The following is an 8,053-nucleotide window of genomic DNA, read 5'->3' as shown; positions in this document are numbered from 1 at the left end:
GGGGGGGCTTCTCTTTCTCTTTTTTTTGTTAGTTTTGTTTTCTGTTTTTTTTATACTTTGCTTTCTTTTAGTTTCCTATTATTTTAGTTTTAGTAAATTACCAAAGTGGCACCTAAATAGGATTTTACAAATTATGCCACTGCCACAATAGTTTAATACTTATAACAATTTAGTTTTGAAAATGTTTATTATTTTTAAAGCATTAAAATAATTGTTTTTGCTACTCTTTTATTCATTTAACAGTATTTAAACATTTTATAAAAGTGTGGTTTCTCCACCATAATTATCTATGCAATATTTGGTTCACTCCGAACATTTTAGTTTTAATATTTGAAAACTTTTATTGTTTGCCTATTTTTGAATTTGAATTTGAATCGGTTTCGAACTAACTCGAGATTAGCAACTATAAACGAGGTGACGTGGCACCATTAGCAGAGGATCACTGTAGCTTAATTACCCGGGCGTCACACATATGCTGCACTCATGTTACATCCTAGAACCATGCAGCGTCGGCCGCCACCATGTTTGATACTCCCTCCGTCCCAAAATTCTTGTCTTAGATTTGTCTACATACGGATGTGTTAGATACATCCGTATCTAGATAAATCCAAGACAAGAATTTTGGGATGGAGGGAGTACAATAATCAGTTCGCCCTTGTGCACTTTTGCCGCATCCTTCAAACTTGCATCGCCTTCCCCCACCATGCGTAATGCAAAAATATGTGTTCCCTTGAGCACCCTTCCCACAACCATCATATTTACATCTCTTGCCGTCAACGTGCTCCACACAATGGTCTGTGCGGCCTTGACTGCTACTACACGCTCCCTCTAACAACACAGCCCCTCTTTTTGTGCATCCTTGAACTATGGCAAATGCATAGAGGTGTGCCTCCATGTGCAGCATTTGTACAACCTTGAACCATGCAGCCCTTTTAAGCACTGTCGTGGTTCTTGCAATACCTTGTACTTCCCTTGGATGTATTGCTGCATTCTTGGTACGTGCACATCACAACTTCACAGTTAAGACTGCAGATTGCTGTGCTGCCCGTACCATTCCCAACACTTCCCACAACACTAAATCCATCATTTCCATCGTGCGGCGTTGGCTGCACTCCTGTACTAGACGATGTTGAACTGTGTGTTGCATTCTATAGAAGAGGTGTTGACTCGTTTCTTTCCTTTAATGTTGTTGTAGAATTCCCAAACCGACTGTTCTCCTTATCTTCGCCCTCAGGATATACGGACACAGCAACAACATCCTGGGTCACTTCCTGGTAGAGTGCTACCGCTTCTGCTTCCAATCACGTACGGTTCTCATCCTTCTCAGTGTCTCCCTCTGGTTCTTCATGAAGATTGTAGAGTCATGTGCTGACCATAGCATTTCCAGTGTCAATCTTCACTCTGGTTCCACTACGTCCTTCATGCTTGATTGATCCTTCTGATTTGGTGCATGGTACTGTGCTGGAACAAGTTTGTCAGCTTCCCTGTCCCTGACATGCCGGCCCCACCATCCACCAGCACGGGCCGGCCTCGTCGACAGGCCAAGCTCAACCAAAGGGTGGTTGGGCCGGATTGGGTCCAGTAGGCCCAGTCGGTGCTACTACTTATCCCCACAGCCACAACCAGGAGGGATATCCAGCGGGTCACGGCGAACCCGACGGCTACCTACTTCCTCTATCCGAACCCTAGTTCTTCCTCCATTCTTGTAATCAAATCGAGCTTGTACTCCAGATAATATTGCCACTGCTTAATAGATCCGCGAGAGAGATCCTATCATCTGGTATCAGAGACCACTCCACCTCCCTTCCGCCTCCATCATGGCCCAGTTCATCGAGACGCGTCGGCTTCGTCAAGCTCGCTGCGACCTCGTCGCCATGGATCCGTCGATCCAGGCCTTCCTCGACCGGCTGGACTCCACGTTGGCCGCTCACTCCACCTCCATCGCCGCAATCCAGGCCCAGACAGCCAAAATCGATGATCTGGTCGCCTGGCGGCCTGATCTGGAGAAGCGCGTTGCGGATCTCGGCGCGGCCGTCACAGCGCTCCAGCAAGCGCGTCCCTCATCGTCTTCAACACCTACAGTGGTGCTCCCGACGGAGAAGGGCGATCCACGGGTCTAATGACCATGGTGTCTTCAACATTGCACGGGGGTTGCCGGCGGCGTCGTTTCGCACGCCGCCGCCACTCCCGGCCAACGGTCCGTCCGATCCCATCCCTCCTACAGCACCACTTTCTCCATTCGCACACGCGAGCCAGCTGCTGACAGGGTTGGGGCAAGCCCATCCGTCCATTACCTTTCCACAATTCGCTGGGGAGATCCCGAATTTGTGGATAACATTGTGCGAACAATACTTTCAGATGTTCGGCATACACCGCACTTTTTGGGTGCCTATGGCAGCACTCAACTTCTCTGGATCTGCATCGGTTTGGCTCCAATCGATCTAGAAGAAGCTCTCTGATTATGATTGGGAATCGTTTGCCGCGTTGCTCTGCACGCGCTTCGGCCGCGATCGGCATCAAATGCTGATTAGACAGTTTTATACTGTGCGGCAAGCAACTACAGTAGCAGATTACATAGAGAAATTTGAATTGATTATCAACCATTTGAGTTCATATTCTGACACAATTCATCCGTTTTATTTCTTGACACGCTTCGTCAAGGGGCTACGGCCGGACATCCGAGTGGTGGTGCTAGTCCAGCGCCCACCTGACCTGGACATAGCCTGCGCGTTGGCCCTTCTCCAGGAAGAGGTTGTGGACGGCGGCCGTACCGAACCTCTGCACCAGCATCAGCTCCGGCCCCCAGAGACATCGGTCTGCATCAATGGACCTCTGCCACTCCCACAGCCTCCGACTCGCCCCAATGTGGCAGCAGCAGGGGCGACCGATCGACGGGGCACGGAGGCAGCTCGGGCAGACGCCACCAAGCTCAAGACGCTACGAGACTACATGCATGCCCGTGGCTTGTGTTTCAAGTGTGGCGAGCGGTGGGGGCACGATCATGTGTGCCCCACCTCTGTGCAACTGCACGTCGTCGAAGAATTACTCGAGCTCTTCGGCATCGACGGCACAACAGAAATACCAGAGCAACTAGAAGAAACAGTGATCGCTATATCCCGCTTAGCGATATCGAGGGGAGTTTCAGCCAAAGCATTCCAGCTACAGGCATGGATTCAGGGGCGTGAAGTGCTTATGTTGGTCAACTCAGGGAGTTCTACATCTTTTGTCAACACTGATCTGGCCAAGTTCCTGGAAGGCGTCTCGCCTTTGAGCAAAACTTACAGAGTACGGGTAGCTGACGGCGGTGAACTCAAGTGTTCGGCCATCATTCCTCAGTGCAGCTGGTATACCCAAGGCCACGAGTTCACCACAGACTTTAAGGTGCTATCCCTGGGGGTGTATGATGCAATATTGGGAATGGACTGGCTCGAGGAGCATAGCCCAATGACAGTGGACTGGAAAGCCAAATCAATTGCGATGCCATCAGCTCAAGGATTAATCTCGCTTCAGGGGCACGAGACTGAGTTGACTGATTGTTTGATCATCAACAGTCTACAACTAGAAGGGCTGTGCAACAAGAATGTTGTTGCTTACATGGTGCAGTTGCACACAGTTGAACTGGAGAATGAGCAAGGCACAGACACCCCAGAAGTCGTACAAAAAGTCATTGATGAATTTGCTGATCTTTTTGAAGAACCAACAGAATTGCCCCCATGGCGTGAGTGTGATCATCACATACCTCTGATACCAGGCGCAAAGCCATTCAACATCCGTCTGTATCACCACAAACCAGAGCACAAAGACGAGATCGAGCGTCAAGTGGCAGAATTGTTGCGCACATGGATTATACAAAGAAGCAACAGCCCCTTCGCTTCACCAGTCATCCTTGTCAAGAAGAAAGACGGTACTTGGAGGCTCTGTGTCGACTACTGCCATCTGAATGCCATCACATGCATCGCAAAATTTCTGATACCAGTCATCGAAGAGCTACTGGATGAGCTGCACGGCGCCTGTTGGTTCTCCAAGCTCGATTTGCGCGCTGGCGATCAGACTCGCGAAGGGGGAGGAATTCAAGATGGCATTTCACACCCACTCCGGGCATTATGAATTCAGAGTGGTCTCCTCCGGACTTGCACGGGGACCTGCGACATTCAACAGCGCTGTCACCTACACCCTTCACCCTCTCCTACGCCACTACGTTCTGCTCTTCTTCGACGACATTTTGGTCTTCAGTCGTACACTGCGCGACCACATCAAGCACCTGCGGCAAGTCCTAGAGCTACTCCGCCGAGATCATTGGAAGGTAAAGCTCAGCAAGTGTGCTTTCGGCCAGTCCAAGTTGTTATACCTGGGACATGTAGTCAGTGCGTAAGGCGTAGCCACAGACCCAACCAAGATCAAGGCAGTTTCTGAATGGAAAACCCCAACATCTGTCAAGGCGGTGCGCAGCTTCTTGGGTCTCGCAGGCTACTACAGGCGCTTTGTTCGCAACTTTGGAGTCATTGCGCGGCCCCTTTTCAACCTCCTCAAAAAGGGGGTACCGTTTGTGTGGATCCAGGACACAGAAACAGCATTCCAACTCCTTAAGTCACAGCTAATCACAGCCCCAGTTCTCGCATTGCCAGACTTCACCAAGTCGTTCTGTGTCGAGACGGACGCCAACGATCAGGGGAGCGGAGCAGTGCTACAACAAGGGGGGCATCCGATTGCATTCATGAGCAAAGCGTTGGCGCCACGCTACCAGGGTTTATCCACGTACGAGAAAGAGTACCTCGCAGTAATAGTTGTTGTGGACCAGTGGCGTCCGTATCTGCAGCATGGGGAATTCAGGCGTCCGTATCTGCAGCATGGGGAATTCACTATCTTTACCGACCAAAAAACCTTGATTCACTTAGAGGAACAACGGCTCTCGACACCCTGGCAGCAAAAGACTTTCACAAAGTTGCTCGGTCTCCAATACTCCATCAGATACAAGAAAGGGTCGCAAAACAATGCAGGAGATGCTCTGTCTCGAGCTGAACCAACGGAGACACTAGCAGCAATCTCTTCCTGTCCACCAGCGTGGCTGGATGATATAGTGGCCAGTTACAACTCCAACTCCAACCCGCAGGCACAGAAGCTCTTGGAGCAACTCGCGATCTGGGCAGATCCTAAGGGTCATTTCTCTCTTACCCAAGGGGTGCTCCGGTTCCACAAACGAATCTGGCTGGGGGGCTCGACAACGCTGCAGCAGCGCATCATCACTGCTTTCCACGACAGCCCAATGGGGGATCACTCCAGAATCCCAGTAACATATCGGCGTATCAGACGCCTGTTCGCCCGGCCGAAGATGAAGATCCACATTCATCAATACATTCACTGCTGCACAATTTGCCAACAAGCGAAACCGGACCAGGCAGCCTCTCCGGGACTCCTTCAGCCTCTCCCCATCCCCACTGCACCATGGTAAATGATCTCCATGGACTTCATCGACGGGCTGCCGCAATCTGCTAAATTCAATTGTCTCCTGGTGATTGTGGACAAGCGCACCAAATTCACGCACTTCCTGCCATTGGCGCATCCCTACACTTCAACCAAGGTGGCCCTCCTCTACATGAACCAGATCTACAAGCTGCATGGACTACCGGGCGCAATCATTTCAGATTGTGACCCTGTCTTCACCAGTCACTTATGGCAGGAACTTTTCAAGCATGCTGGTTCAGAACTTCGTCTCAGTATTGCCAATCATCCTCAAACTGACGGACAGATGGAGAGAGTCAATCAGTGCCTGAAAACATACTTGCGGCGCTTCACGCACGCCTGTCTAAAGCGCTGGAGCTACTGAATCCCAATGGCGCAATTTTGGTACAATTCATCCTACCACTCTGCTATAGGCATGTCGCCTTTCAAAGCTCTTTTCGGTCACGAGCCGCGCCATTAGGGAGTCACAGCAACAGGAGACTGCTCAGTGCAGTCCTTGCAATCATGGCTAGAAGAGAGGACAGTCATTCAGAGCATTCTCCAGCAGCACTTAAACCGCGCACGCCAGTGCATGAAGACGCAAGCTGACAAGAAACGGTCCTGGAGGCAACTCGAGGTGGGGGACAAAGTATATCTCAAGCTGCAGCCATACATCCAAGCATCTGTCGCTCCGCGGGCGAATCACAAGCTCTCCTTCAAGTTTTTTGGGCCATTCCCAATCATCACCAAGATAAACGACGTCGCCTACAAGTTGCAGCTACCTCCTGAAGCCACAGTGCACTCGGTCTTCCATGTCTCCTTGCTTCTTTGCGCACTACTCCCAGGAGCTGAAGCATCGTCACAACTGCCAATGGAGCAAGACGCAAAGGCTGTACCAGTGGAGATCCTCCAAACACGATGGCGCAAGACGGCGGGCGCGATGATCGAGCAAGTGCAGGTAAGGTGGTCACCTGACTCTAGGGAATCACCTGGGAGGACAGGGCTGCGCTCTTCGACCGATTCCCACAAGCAGAGGCTTGGGGTCAAGCCTCAACACAAGAAGGGGGGATGTCAGTGTCCCTGTCCCTGACATGCCGGCCCTACCATCCACCAGCACGGGCCGGCCTCGTCGACAGGCCAAGCTCAACCAAAGGGTGGCTGGGCCGGATTGGGTCCAGTAGGCCCAGTCGGTGCTACTACTTATCCCCATAGCCACAACCAGGAGAGGCACCCAGTGGATCACGGCGAACCCGTCGGCTACCTACTTCCTCTATTCGAACCCTAGTTCTTCCTCCATTCTTGTAATCGAATCGAGCTTGTACTCCAGATAATATTGCCGCTGCTTAATAGATCCGCGAGAGAGATCCTATCATAGTTTCACCATGTGAATGGCCTCCACCACGGGAAATACGTAAATCAGATCAACTCACGGGCTTCGGGAGAGGAGGCAGAACAGTGAGCTGAGAAAACCTCGCTCTCGCGCGACCGCGCCATCCCCGCGGGCGACCGGCCGCGCTCCGGCGCCCCCTCCTCTAGAGCCTCCCCTTCCCTCCCTCCCCGCCGCGGTCACCGGCACCCGTGGCCGGGCATGGCCCCTGGGTCGCTGGCGGCGGCGGCCTCCAGCCCTTCCCCTCTCAGTGCTCTCCGGCGCGGGGCGGTGTGCACCGGGAGGTGCTCTTCGGCGGCGGCGGTCCGACGTGGCGGTGGAGATATTGGCGCGGTGTGGGTGGACGACTGGGCGACAGCGTCGCCGTTGGCGGCGGGGTGGCGCGGCTTGAACCAGCCCGCTCGGCCCAGATCTAGGCCCTTCAGGCCCCATCTGGGTTTAGGCGGGCCGGCGGCGGGACGGGCCGGCGGCGTGGCCTCCAGGAGGCGGAAGAGCGGCGTTGGCGGCTGGGAGCGGGCGGCGCAGGTGCCGGCTTGCTGCAGCATGGCAGACAGGGCTTTGCGGGCCCGTTGCGGGCCTGGCCAGGCCAGGGGTGGCCTGGTGTGCCCTGCTGCCACGTCCGGACGGCGACCGCGACATCGCCGGGGGCTCGGGCCTCCCGCACGTCGGCGGGGGAGGTGGTTCCCTCCCACTTGGCTTCGGTGTGGTTCCTCCCATCGCTTGGCGCTTCTTTCTGGTCTCCTTGGCCTCGTGGTGGTGTTCGCAGCGGGGCGGCGTGGATGCGTCCAAGACCGTGGTGGCGCGTGCTTGCGGGTGGCAAGATGGTTGGATGGCCCCGGTTCGAGTGGGTAGCGGTGCTTGGGGATGAGGGAGAAATCTCTTCCGGTTCATCCGGCTCCGACGCGGTGACACCTGAGGGTGCCATCATTCCTTCCTGAAGGGCGTCGACGCTACCCATCCCCCGCTCCCCTCCGTATGTCGGGGAAAACCCTAGGACATGTCCGGGCAGCAACGTCGTTGGCGTCGCATTCCTTCTTGGAGGTGCTTCTTGGTGTGCGGCGGTCTGGTGCCATGGTGTGTGGTGAGACAAAGATGGAGGGCGCAGCGGTGGCGGATCATCTGTGCTTGTCGAGCTGCCGTTGTTGGCTTTTATGTCTTCTTCTTTTTCCCTTTTGGGCTTGATGTGCTGTTCGCCCCGGCAGTTACCCTGTGATCGGTGTCTGTTGC

The 8,053-nt window shown here is 53.6% G+C and overlaps 1 pseudogene; it reads right to left on the bottom strand.

The window, feature by feature from the left end:
* Nucleotides 1-1,007, bottom strand: part of LOC119292634 — a 13,530-nt pseudogene extending 12,523 nt beyond the window's left edge.
* Between the last annotated feature and the right edge of the window lie 7,046 nt (nucleotides 1,008-8,053).

The sequence above is a fragment of the Triticum dicoccoides genome, chromosome 4B (assembly GCF_002162155.2).
Source record: "Triticum dicoccoides isolate Atlit2015 ecotype Zavitan chromosome 4B, WEW_v2.0, whole genome shotgun sequence".
In the NCBI taxonomy this organism is placed as follows: domain Eukaryota; kingdom Viridiplantae; phylum Streptophyta; class Magnoliopsida; order Poales; family Poaceae; genus Triticum; species Triticum dicoccoides.
Note: the sequence above shows the minus strand (reverse complement) of the source record. Positions and strands in the feature narration are given on the sequence as shown.